Consider the following 13,487-nt stretch of genomic DNA (forward strand, 5'->3'; position numbering starts at 1 on the left):
GCCGCACGCCGCCTGGCCCCCGGAGAGTAGCAGCGAGGCAGCTCTGCCAGCGCCCAGGTCCCCTCTTGCCTCCTCACCTCGCCTCCGGACGCTGAAAGAAGGAGCCCCGCTCGCCATCCTCTCCTCCTCCTCCTTCTCGTCTTCTTCCTCTTTCAGCTCTCCCTCCTCTCCTTCTTCTTTTCCTCTCCCTCCTCTTTTTCCTCTTCCCCCTCCTCCTCGCCATCGTCTTCTTCCTCTTTCTCCTCTTCCTTTCCTCCTCTTTTCCTCCTGTTTCTCCTCTTTTTCTTGCTCCTGTCCTCTCCTTCTTCTTCTCTTCTTCCTCTCCTCCTCCTGTTCTCCCTCCTCCCCCTCTTCTTCTCTTCCTCCTCCTTTTCCCTTCCTCCCCTTCTTTTCTTACCCTCCCCCCTCCTCCTCTTCTTCTTCCTTTCCTCCTTTCCTATCTCCTCCTCCTCCTCCTTTGATTTTGGAGGGACGCCGCAAAGGGACTCCTTCCCGAGGGCTCCGCGGGGTCCTCCCTCCTTCCTTGCCTCCGCTTTGGCCACCACCTGCCTTGGTCCCGGTCCCCGCCAGCCATGGGAGGAGGAGGAGGAGGAGGAGGAGCAGGAGGCCAGAGGGTCGCCTCTGCTCCGCGGGCTTCGCTTCCCTGACTCGCCTTGTGGAGATATTGGGGGAAGAAGTTGCCGGAGGAGCTCGGGAACCGAGAGAGAGACGGCCGGCAAGTAAGTGAGGAAGAGCCGAGGGATGGCAGAGAAGGGGACCAGGATGCTTAGGCTGTAGCCACATTGGAGAGATAACCCGGTTTGGCAGCGCTTTAACTCTTTGTCTGGCTGAAGGCTATGGAATTCTGGGAGTTGGAGTTTGTTGTGGGGACCAGAGCGGAGCCCCACAACAAACTCCAACTCCCAGAATTCCATAGCCTTCAGCCAGATAAAGACTTAAAGCGCTGCCAAACAGGGTTATCTCTCCAATGTGGATGCAGCCCATGAAGGGAGCGGGGAATATACCTTGTGAATTTTGGCAACCCTCTTTGTTCCCCCCAGTAATTTCTCCCCAAGACTGAAAACTGCTGTTTTGTTGTGTGTGTGTTTTTAAACCCTCATATCCTTCCTTCTGATTTTTCTTCTTCTGCAAAGCCGTCTTGTCAAAAGAGTTTTTGCTGATTTGCAGCCAATCCTGGGCATTTGTCGGCTGCCGCTATCTGTTTCGCTTCTCGCATTCAAAACAGCAGCATTTGCAGCTGTAGCTGGAGATGGTCTTGGTGTCTCTCTCTCTCTCTGTGTGTGTGTGTGTGTGTGACTGACTTGTAGAAATGAACTTCACTGCATGGAGTCCTTTTGCGCATCAGTGTATCCCTGTAGAAAACAAAGTGAAGGCAAAAAATTATGCGTTGTGTTCTGTGCCTTCAAGTCATTTCTGATGACTCCAGGGGGTTTTCTTGGCAAGATTTGTTTAGAGGATGTTTGCCATTGCCTTCCCTTGAGGCCAAGAGAGTGTGACTTGCCCAAGGTCACCCAGTGGGTTTCATGGACAAGCTGGGAATCACCTTGGTCTCCAGAGTTGTCATCCAGCCACTCCAACCACTACTTCTCTGCAGACAAAACAGCCAGGTTGATATTTCCTTTGGTCAAAGAAGTTATCCTCTATATTTTTTAAAAAACCATAAACTCATAAAACCTCCCATAGTACTGTATTTTTCCCCTCTGTCCAGTGCTTTTAACTTATATTATGTCGAGGCATTCTTAATGGGTGGAACTGAACATAGTTTTGATAGACTGTAGTATGTTATTATATCTAATGTGGAGAAGATCCTAAAGCCAGCATGGCATAGTGGTTTGAACATTGGACTAGGATTCTGGAGATCCGGGTTCTGATTCCCTGTTCTCACCAGGTGACTTTGGGTGAGACGCACACTCTCAGCCCTAGAAAACCCCATGATAAGGGCACCTTAGGGTTGCCATGAGTGAGAAACCGCTTGAAGGCATGCAACAACAAGAAAAAGAAAGTCCTAGGGAAGATTGATTATTATCATTACCTTGATGAGAGCATTTGTATCGACATGTGTGTTTTCTTACTTTGTAAAGTTCAAATGAGATGCTGATATTGCTCTGTGTGTAGATGTGCCTTCAAGTTGCTGGCCAACATATGCCGACCCTATGAATTTCATAAGGTTTTTTTAGGCAAGGAATACTCAGAGGTGGTTTTGCCAGTTCCTTCCTCTGAAATACAGCTCTCAGCACCTGGTATTTGTTGGTGGTTTCCCATCTAACTACTAAATGGGGCTGACCCTGCTTTAGTTTCCAAGAGCAGACAGGATCTGGTTCCTTTAGGGCATTTAGGCTGTCATTGCTATAGACTACAATAGGAGTTACATAAAACCGTGACCGTTTACATCTATTTAAAAGACTGAAAATAACTCAGTCAGATAATGTGATCCCCAGAGCACAACTCAGGAGAAAAATGATTATTGTGAATGCATTTTTAGAAGTGTGTCAGTGAGGCTCGAAGTCCACATTGTTGCATTTCTGATTTTTTGAAAAAAATCTTTAAGGATGGTAAGCGTAATCGAGTTGCCTGGCTATCCTAGGCAGATTTCTTCTGCAGTGACTTGATTTGCAATCTAGTCTGGCTCCGAACTGTACATACGGATTTATTGTAGTATTTCACCAGGCAGTGGCAGAGGGGCAGTCTTTCACCGAAGTATGTGCAACTGACTGTGCAGCAGAACAGCCTGGAGCTTGGGAATTCTTCAGAGTGCATCAGAGTGGTCCCCTTCTATAAGCATCAGTGACTTGGAATCGCTGATGAGATAAACAGATGGCTTTTCGGAAATAAAAGTGTTCTCCACCAGATCCTGAAATAAACGTGCATATTTTGGTTTCTGCTCTCATCTATTTTTGCAGTTTCACCTAATACTGTCATGGGAAATAATTGACTTAATATCTGTCTGACTGAAGTGAAGGATGGGGAGAGATGTGTGTGTTCAACACAATGATTGATTGATTTCCTTTTGCAGCACCGTTGTGCTGAGTCTTGCTAGAAAAGTTAATGAGATGTTTCCTTGACAGAATTATATCAATTGCTGACCAACCGTGGAATAACGTGACTAGATGCAGACAACTGGGTCAAAAAGTGCCACTTTATACAACATTTTTAAACAGAGAGTTGTACCTGGAAAGGAGTAAGAGTGGAGAGCAACCTAGCATGGGATCAGCAGAGTCCAGACGTCAGTCCATGACATCTTCCTCAGCCTTCCCCGGGGAGAATCACCTGAGGGGAACCCCATGACCCCATGACTGGCTTGCTTCTCAGCCAGCCATCTACTAGAAGGCAAACCCAAGGCACCCTACCCACAAGTCCTAGGACTCAATTGAAGGCAAAGCTCCACTAGGCCAGCCCCAAGTGGAGTTTCCTTTCCCACCCCCTGGGTCACAGGACCTAAAGAAGCAATTCCAGAATTATCCCCTTTAACAAAATGGTACCAAGGTGTTCACCTTAACTTTTATTTATCCATATGATTTCTTCCCATAAACCCTTGTGTCTGTTTAGTCCCTTTCCCTCACCAGGCTGAACAAAAGGGCCCTCACTCCTTGTTGCAAATCCCTCAGAAAAAACATGTTACCTTCTTCAGATAAATTCATTCCATCTGCCCTATAGAGGATCAACTACTTAAAAGAAAAAAAAATGGGATTCAGAAGAAAGTGGCCTAATCTCCTTTTTGGGATATTTCGGATTGCCCCATTTACCCTTCTATGAGCTGTATCACTACATTAGGAGTCACCCTCATCCTGCCATACTTGGTGAGGCAGAGTAGATGGCCACATAAATATTATTCCTGGCCATCTACTCTGTATGACCTGGAAGTCATGGAGAGCCTGAGGGACAAGGGCCTTGCCCTTGAACAAAACCAGGTGAATTACCAAAGGTTGATGGGGAGGCCCATTTTGTCCCCAACACTAAAGGCAACAAACCATGCCACCAAAGGCCTCTCTTTCTGAGCCACTCTACAGTGTCATGGCTGCTCAACCCAAGCTGAGCACCAAAATAGCCATTTCAGTCCTGAGGTGCTGCCCAGTAAACCATATAGATGTATTAATTCACCCTGAGGCATGGAAATTGCAATGTAAGGTATTCAGGCTTAGCTTCTGTGTCTTGCAAATAGTAGAAACATCCCATAGTTTTGCATATTGTGGTTACTTCTCGCTAGCCTCCATGCATTCAATCTTTTGAACTGGCAATGGCAGAAGGTCCAAAATGCTGTGGCCAGACTGCGTATGTTGCAACAACTTCACTGACCACTACTCAGTTTCTGGCACAACTGAGAGTGCTGGTTATGACCTATAAAGCCCCAAACAGCTGTGGTCCAGAATATATGAAAGATGTTAAGCCTGTCTGATTTTAATATCTTTAGGGAGGGCTTTCTGTCCATTCTGCCCCCATGACAGGTGCAAATGGTGAGGACATGAGAGAGAGCCTTCTCAGAAGTTGCCCTTAAGTTGTGGAACTCCCTCCCATGAGAGGGTTGTTTGGCCGACTGTCTGCTCTCTTTCCACTGGCAGGCAAAGACCTTTTTTATTTAGGTAGGCCCTTGCTTCCTAACTTACTGGGGCAGAGCGGTCTTTTAATAGGCTGCATTATGATGTTATCCTTTTTACTATATTTTCATGTGTTTTGAAACTTTTTAATTTTGAGTTGTTAATGAAATTGTTAATTTTTTAAAAACATCTGTATCACATAGATTTTAGCTATACTTTGTTTTTATTTGTTGCAAGTTTCTTTGGGTCTGGTACCAGCAGAAAAGTGGGATATAAATGATAAAAAAACAATAGAATGAACAGCTTCCCCTCTGCGCATGGATGGATGCTGAGTCTGGAATGATTGGCAGAGAATGCAGAAAGGGAAACAAGAATATTGTAGTTGTAGGGTTTGGGGTTTGTTGATCTCTTCTTTCCACCAAATTTCAAAGAAGCTGCATCTGTTCTAAACTAGTGTCCAGTATTGATAATGAATTGTATGAGGACAGACAAGTTGAAGATTAATCCAAACAGGATAAATGTTCTTCTGGTCATTTGAAAGGAAGATCAGGCAGATTCAGCATGTGTTGGATAAGGCTGCATCCACCCTGAAAATAACAGTTCAATTTGGTGTACTCCCAAAGATGCAGATTCACAGTTTAGTGTACTCCTGAACTCAGCCTTGAAATGGGAGGCCCAAGTTTTTGTGGTGGTTAGGAATGCTTTTGCACATTGAAAGCTTATGAGCCAATGGCACCTCTTTCTAGAGATTCCTGATCTGGCCAAGATGCCATATGCTTTAGTTAAATCCCATTGGACGTATTAGGGCTGCCAGATTGAAAACTGGACACTGCTTCTCTGTGTAGAAGGCAATAGAAGAGAGGGATGTTTGTCACTCAAACAAATAACAAGCAGTGATCAAAGGTGCAGAGGATCTCTCTAATTTTGACATTGTCAACCCAATTTCTTTTTGGGTTTCTCTCCTCAATCCCCCTGCCTCCCTCCCCCTCAAATTTATTTATACCTGCAGTGGTAGCTGCAAACCTTGTTTTGATTTTTGTGGCAGCCCTCTTGGTTGCAGGAAGATATTTCCCTTGGTGAGGGAAAGATGGGGTATTATTTTGACCTCCTTATAGTTTAAATAACATATACATTAATGGGTACTATTATCATGAATACAAAATGCATCCCTGCCTCCATAGAATGTATGAGACCTTGCAATTTTGTATGTATTTAGAAAAAGAAAGTAAGTTATGAGAATCAAAAATGGCACAAATTTATACAGGAAGATTTAAGCTCTTGCGTCTCAGCCTTTCCTTAACAGATCTGCTAAAATTGGTCTAGTTTATCTGACTGATCACAAAGATACTGCTTGACAGATTTATATACATTTGTACATCTCTTCGTATTAGTAAGCATTCAAATAATTAAATATTAAATAAATTCAGGGAGTGTGGATTGAATGGGGATTCCCATTACTAAATCATGATTTTGCATATGTTATCTGAAATTTTAAATAGATTGATACCATCTACTCTCATTGTAGGCAATATTTATATTTTCTGCCAGTGTGATGCTGTGATTCATGATTTCTCTTTTTCTATGGCCTATGCTTTATCTCTCTATCCTGACAGCCTGCAGTGCCATTTTTTTCTGTACTAAGAAGTAAGATAGGCCTAATATGCTTTTGAGGTTTTCAAGTGGTGGGCATTTGGGTCTTTGCATCTTGGTTTTTAAAATTGTTATTCTTTTTACTCAGTAATTGAAGTATATATACTGCTAAAGAGCATTTCATCCTGTGTGAACGAAACCATTATGTAAAAGCTATCCAGGAAAGAATTCAGAGACATTAGTCTGGAATATCAGTATGCAAAAGTATCTTACAGCACCTTTGAGACTAATTGTGTGAAAGAATTAGGGGGGTGTTGCTCACCGCCTTTACTAAGCCAAAGAGCCAGCATTGTCAAAGACAACTATGTGGTCATGTGGCCAGCATGACTGCACAGAATGCTTTTAATTTCCCACCAAAGTGGTGTCTATTTATCTACTTGCACTTTTACATGCTTTTGAAGTGCTAGGTTGGCAGAAACTCAGACTAGTGACAGGAACTCACTCCGTCATGTGGCACTTGGACCTTCAACTGCCGTCCTGCTGATCTTGCAATCGTCCGAGTCACCATCTTAACCATTGAGCCTCCAATTTCTGTTGAAAGGAAGTATGTACAGAATTCTGCTCTGGTGGTACAACAAACTACAGTGTGCCCTCCACTTACATGAAGGATGCGTTTCGGATCCCCCTGTGTAAGGGAAAATCCGCCTATGCTCGAGCCCCATAGCTCAGGTATGCACACCATTGTATCCCTCCCCAAGCAGCTTCCATGTAAGTTGGAAGCTGCGTAAAATGTGTCCATGCATAGTGTGGACGCACTGTACATTTCCAAGAATTCCATAGCATGGAGCTGTGGCCATTAAAGCAGTGTCAGTGTGGATATAGACATAGTCATAGTCTCTGATTTCTTCTGCATCTCGCTCGTCTTACTTTGAAAATCCAGCACATAATCTCAGGAACCAGTGGTATTTGATGGCTCTCATGCCAGTGGATGCTAAATCCACACCACGTTTTACACTAGGCTTTAAAGGAGCTATCCATTATTCTGAACATTGTTTATATTCAGAGTGCTCCTTTAATGAGCTAAACCTGGGTTAACTGCCCCATTGACATGGGAACAACCACTGCTAGGAACATGAAAAAGATGAGAAACAGATTTCAATATATGCAAAACTCCTGCAGTTGATGAATCTCAATATGAAAGTGTGGAAATTAAAACTATGCATCTTTCAGACACTGATGAGAATGATTTGTTGTTTGTCACAGTATTAAGACTAGACTAAGAATCTATAAATCCTACTGGTTGTCCTCTAGGCTAAATAAATTTTGAATGAAGAAAGAATTTAGAAGAGTATCCCATACACTCAGAAAATAATTACCAGATGCTGCACTAGCCCTGTATACCATGCTTTAAGATAATTTGTTATTTCATGCTTCAATAATGAACATTTGATAGATAATACTGAAACAGGCAGCATTTCCTTTTCTTACACTTTTATTGAATAATCTTTGAGTTTTATAACAGGTTTTGAAATCCAGAAATCCAGATCTTAATGCCTCTTGTGGACTTGCGTGGGAAGATGAAAATGTCCATAACATCTTGAGATATTTTTAAAGTTTGTTTTGCACAAGAGCATGAAATTTGGATAAAGGGAAACTTGTTCAGAGTGAATAAACTGGAGTTAAAGTGTAGAGGGTTTTATGCTACACTTGTAAAGATTTGAAAAAATGAAATAAGATTTTAAAGGAGCAGTTACAATCATTTAAGTTTTCAGTCCTTCAGGTTATGTTGCTTTTGTTCTGGAACAGACCTTCTAGTATTAGAGGCACTTGGCTAGAGCCTCTGAGAGCACTATATACGCAAGATCAGGCTAGATGTAGTGCTGCAGTAAGGTGCATATATGTGCAAGTTGTCTGTCGACTTATGATAACACCATGAAATTCATCAACCACAATATCTTTCTGGAACACCTGGCAGATTTGAGAATCGAAGGTACTATGATTCAGTGGTTCTGGTCCTACCGCTCAAGCAGGGTTTTCTTGGGTAAGAAGTACTCAGAGGTGGCTTTGCAAGTTCTTTCAAATAGTAAAAAAAGCCATCCCTGGACTTCAACAACTATAGACCAGTTTCAAATCTCCCTTTTCTGGGCAAGGTGATTGCGAGGCCAGTTGCCTTCCAACTCCAGGCAGTCTTCATCTATATAAATTATTGAAAACTTCAGCTAGTTCAAAACATGGCAGCCAGATTGTTACTTGAACATCTAAGAGTGATCACATTATGTCAGCATTAAAATTACTCCACTGGCTGCCAATTAGTTTCCAGACAAGGTGCAAGATGTTGGTTATTAACTTTAAAGACCTACATCGCTTGGGTCTTGGTTACCAGAGGATCACCTCTTCCCATATAATGTGCCCCATATGCTTAGGTCCTTTGGCAGACATGAACTTCAGTGAGCTAGGACTAGGTTGGCAACTGTCAGCCAGAGGACTTTTTCAGCAGCCGCCCCTGGATTGTGGAATGACCTCCTGCAAGAGATTTGACGGCTGAATACACTGTCTGAATTTAAAAGATCACAAAAGACCAGTCTCTTCCAGCAAGCTTAATATGCTTATATCTTATTTGTACTTTTTAAATTGATGAGTATTTAAACTGGTGTGTTTTAATGGTTGTGGTGTGTCTATTAATTGTTTTTCCTTGCCTCAATTCATGAAGAGAGGTGGATAAGAAATACTACTACTACTACTACTACTACTACTACTAATACCATCCTCTGAAATACAGCAACTGGTATCAATTGGTGGTCTCCCATCCAAGTACTAACCAGGGCTGACCTTATTTAGCTTTCAAGATGAGATGGGATTTGTTGCCTTTTCAGTATGTAGGCCTTTGCTGGAATGGTAGGCCTGACAAAAAAGGGGGAAAAAAAGAAATATGTCCTTCTTTTGTACACTTGATGTGTGTGTGGCTTTGTTTGGTCTTGTATTGTATTCTTGTATCCTACTTGCATGTACTGAATATTAGAGTAGTTGAGATGCTAGTCACATACTCTGAGACCAAGGTCTCCCAAGTGGTCCCAAGTGGTGAATGAAATCTGATTGGTAGTGGTTTTCTGAAATTAATTTTTCTGAAAGCATGTGGTTTTCTAAAACTATGCCTTTCTTTTTTCCCCTGCTTTATTTTGCCATTCTCCATTTCAGCTTCTTGCCAACAAAGTGTCCAGCTTATCCCTCCCCTGGTCCACATTTTCTTAGGATGTGCTCTAATTTAGGTGTTGCCTGATACATTGAGAAGATTGCTGTTCTAGCATTCTTGGAAAATCCTTCTATTGCCCTTTTGTTTCCATTGCGAATCAAAAATCTTCCTTCCCAGTTGTGACAGTTTGATTTGCCCAAGGCATTAGTAAGTTACCATCTGAAGGATGCAGGATTTTGGGACAGGGATGTCAGATCTCACCCCTCCCCCCCCCCCTCAACCCACACACACACCAAACTATGATGTTTTCATAAGCAAGCTACATCACAGCATTAAAAACAGTCCCAGTTACTATTAGGAAGGACCATTTCAATGACCATTTGAGGATATACCCCAGTGTTTGCTTTGCATACCCATACATTATCCACCCATTTCAGAACTGGGAGGCTAAAAAGGCCCCTTATTAAACATTGATTCAAAGCCATTTTGTATGCTGTTGATAATTTCACATCGATGGCCTATGGATTAGTTTTAAAAAGAAAAGAAAACTCCCTTTGTATCACTTCAACCTAAGAAAGCAAAGTAAAGCGCTTTGGAATAGGGAAAGTGGTGAATGTACAGATTGCAGCCTTAAAAAGTGAACAGTTTCCACCACTTGAAATAAAGATTACTCTAGACAGACAATACCCATGCATTTAAAAACAACAACTATATATACTCATATCTGTTCTTAGAACTTTGTGTTTCTCATATATGCGAGGAGAGAAATATTGATTCCTCCTCCTCTCTTTTCCTCAGAAAATAGTGTAGTGAGAGTTAAAATGGGTTAATAAGCATTCTCTTTTACTTGTCTAATTTTATGTAGGAGAGAGAGGGGACATACTAGGTAATATCTTCTTCCCTTCTCCCACATCTGACAGACTGTTTCATTATAATGTGAAGCAGAGGATATTCACCTCTTCCATCTATTTCCACTCTTTGTATTCTTAGTATCACCAGAGAAGAGAAAGACATTCCTTACTACTGAAGGAATTAACTTTATTAGGATTCATGGTGAAAAACATCTACCCTTCCCTTGTGAACAGATGATTCAGAACCCAGAAAAACACACAGGTACATTCAAGTATGAGAAAATAGATCACCTGGGGAGAAAAGGTGCTTAGAGAATATCCGACAGAGAAAAAGTTGGCTAAATAATTTTGGGATGTGTTAGGATATTGTTGGTAGAAATGGAACTGCTCATTGGACAGTAAACATGGGCTTCATTTGCAAGTCTGATTGCCTAGTATCTCTGAAGAAGTTCTGTTACTGATGGGAAAACATGCTCAGCACCATATCTGTTTTGACCCTTAGCTGACACATAGCAAGGATAGACAGACACAAGAGAAAAAGTAAAGAAAGAAGAAACACTTTAAAAGCAAATGTATTTACAAGAACAACAACCCTAAAATAAAAGGCTAGTGACAAAATGGTTGTGTGTAGGTGTATTAACCTGGAGGTTAATTCCATTGAGGGTTCCTTCAAACCGGATTAATTATGAAGGGACAAAACCACTTGCCGGAAAGAGTAACAGATTGTGATTATGGAAACTGGATGATTATAATAAACAATAAAAGCCAAAGATAGTTTACAAATATTCCCCAGCACAAGCAGATGCTTTTGCAGATGGAAGGGGTCTTGGGCCCTCTACACTTTCTTCCTGCTAAGAGAAGGTCAGGAGGAAAAAGCTAATGTGCCATGGATTTTATACATCTCACTCACTAGGTTGTAGAACCTTCCCCTTCTATCCAAAGGGGAAAAATGTGCAAAAAGGAAAACAATTCCTTTCCATAGAAAGGTGGGATAGTGGTCCAATTTTCAGGGATAAACAGAAACACTTCAGATTACAGTGAAGAGGAAATGTTCCCAGTAGTATCTTGTACTTTTTCCCACTTCAAGCTAGGCATGTATGTCTCTATTATTGCTTATTGTTGTGTGCCTTCCAGCTGTTTCAGCCTTTGGGGATCCTAAGGTGACAGTATCATGGATGTTTCTTGGCAAGTTTTCTTCAGGTGGAGTTTGATCTTGCCTTCCTCTGAGGCTGCAAGACTGTGACTTGCCCAAGGTCACCCAGTAAGGATTTAAAGAGGAAAGGAATACATGGCTGTTTCAAGCTGTAGTCCTAAAATCTGTTATTAAGGAATAAATTCTGCTAAACTCATTGGAATTTAGTTGTGGCTCTGTGTATCTTAAGACAGCTCAGCCATGATATCTTTCTCAGCTATCTTTCTGGGATGGGGTGTGAAGGCACTGTTCTGCAGTGACTCTAGTCCTTCTTGGAAGGTCGAACTAATGGTGATGTGAGATGCCTGTTCTACCCCATGGCCAATTATATGTGGGATCCACAGGTCTCATTTTTGTACCCCATGCTATGTAATATCTACATGGAACCCCTGGTATAGATTATCGAGAATGTTGGGGTCAGATATGCTGACAACACCCAGCTCTGTCCTTTCAATCCAGTTTCAAGGATGATGTCCCTGTACTAGGTCAGTGTCTCCTGTCATTAATGGGCTAGATGAGGGCAAGCTTACTGAAGCTCATTCCAGACAGGATGGAGGTGTTCTTGGCCATTAACAAAGCATATCAGGGAATAGGGATTCAGCCTGTGTTGGAAGAGACTACACTCCTCCAAAAATCTCAGGTTCTCAGCCTGGGTATGCTCCTGGACTGAGAGCTAAGCATGGGTGCCCAGATTTCATTGGTGGCCAGGAATGCATTTGCAGAGCTAAAACTGGTGTTCTTGCTGTGCTTCTTCCTTGGACATCAGATCAACACTGGCTTAATCTTATTCCATTAGGATTACTGTAACACACAGTGCATGGGCTGCCTTTGGAAGCTGTTTGGAAAGTTTATCAGGTCCAAAATGCTGCAATTAGGATGCTCAGTGGGGCAGTCAATAAGAATAATAGAAACAACTGTCACTGAAACAGCTCCACTGGCTACCAGTCTGTTTCTGGGCAGAATTCAAAGTGCTGTTTATAACCTTTAAAGCCCTATATCACTTGGCTGCAGGCTGTTTGAAAAAGCCATATTTCCCTATATTTGCATACTTGAGCTCTAAACTCTATGGGGAAGGATTTCTCTAAGTTCCACCACTATCTGGTGAGGGCATGAGAGACAGAGTTTTATCGTATGTACACTGCTTTGATCTGGAGGAAAAGCGGTATTTAATAAAAGCTTTATTATTTTATTATTAAGGTGTGGAACTGCTTTCCTTATTGTTGTTAGTTCCCTCACTGCTGTCTTTCAGACGGCTGATAAAGTCCTTTTCATTTAAGAAGGCATTTAGATTTTAATATGTTGGGAAACATGGAGCTTTTAATGGAGGTGTTGTTTCTATTTTAATAATAATAATAATAATAATAATATAGTTTATTTATACCTCCTGCCTCTCCCATGGATTGAGGCGGGATTACAACCTTAAAAGACACATAGTACAATTTACAATCAATACAACAATAAAATACTAACACTGAATTTACCAAGAATTCCTATTAGTTCTCTAAAAATTACAATTCGTCCATTGGCCAACAATCAGAGTCAAGGAAGAACAGTCGTCATAACCTTTTTATATGGAATTCAGTGGATAAGCCCACCAGAAGAGATCCGTTTTGAGTGCCTTCTTAAAGGCCTCTAAGGTAGTAATGAGACGGATCTCTTCCGGTAGGTCATTCCATAATCTTGGGGCCACGGCAGTGAAAGCCTTATGTGAAGTTGTCATTAGCCTGGTATTATAATATTCTAGTAAGAACTTCCCAGATGTTCTGAGAGTGTGGGGCGGATTATGTAGGGAGAAGTGCTCCTGCAAGTAACTCGGGCCCGAGCCATGTAAAGCTTTAAAGGTAATAACCAACACCTTGTATTGCACCCAGAAGATAATTGGCAGCCAGTGAAGAGATTTCAGTATTGGTGTTATATGGTCAAACCTAGATGTTCTGGTGATCAATCTGGCTGCTGCATTTTGAACCAATTGAAGCTTCCGAATTTGGTACAAGGGTAGCCCCAAGTAGAGCGCATTTCAGAAATCTAACCGAGAGATTACCAGTGCAAGTATTACTGCTTAAAGGTTCTTTCGGTCCACGTAGGGACGCAGTTGGCGTATCAACCGAAGCTGATAACACATTTTATACATA

General features: G+C 41.9%; 1 protein-coding gene across 4 annotated transcripts in view; it reads left to right on the forward strand.

The window, feature by feature from the left end:
* The first annotated feature begins 248 nt into the window (after positions 1-248).
* Positions 249-13,487, forward strand: part of SNTG1 (syntrophin gamma 1) — a 339,536-nt gene continuing 326,297 nt past the window's right edge. For all 4 annotated transcript variants that reach the window (XM_089517284.1, XM_089517286.1, XM_089517285.1 and 1 more), the window contains exon 1: positions 249-719. The gene's annotated coding sequence lies outside the window, so the exon portion shown is untranslated. The remainder of the gene's footprint in view (positions 720-13,487) is intronic.

Source organism: Sceloporus occidentalis, unplaced genomic scaffold (assembly GCF_023333645.1).
Source record: "Sceloporus occidentalis isolate IW3139 unplaced genomic scaffold, rSceOcc1.0.p SCAF_3, whole genome shotgun sequence".
NCBI classification, from domain to species: Eukaryota; Metazoa; Chordata; class Lepidosauria; order Squamata; family Phrynosomatidae; genus Sceloporus; species Sceloporus occidentalis.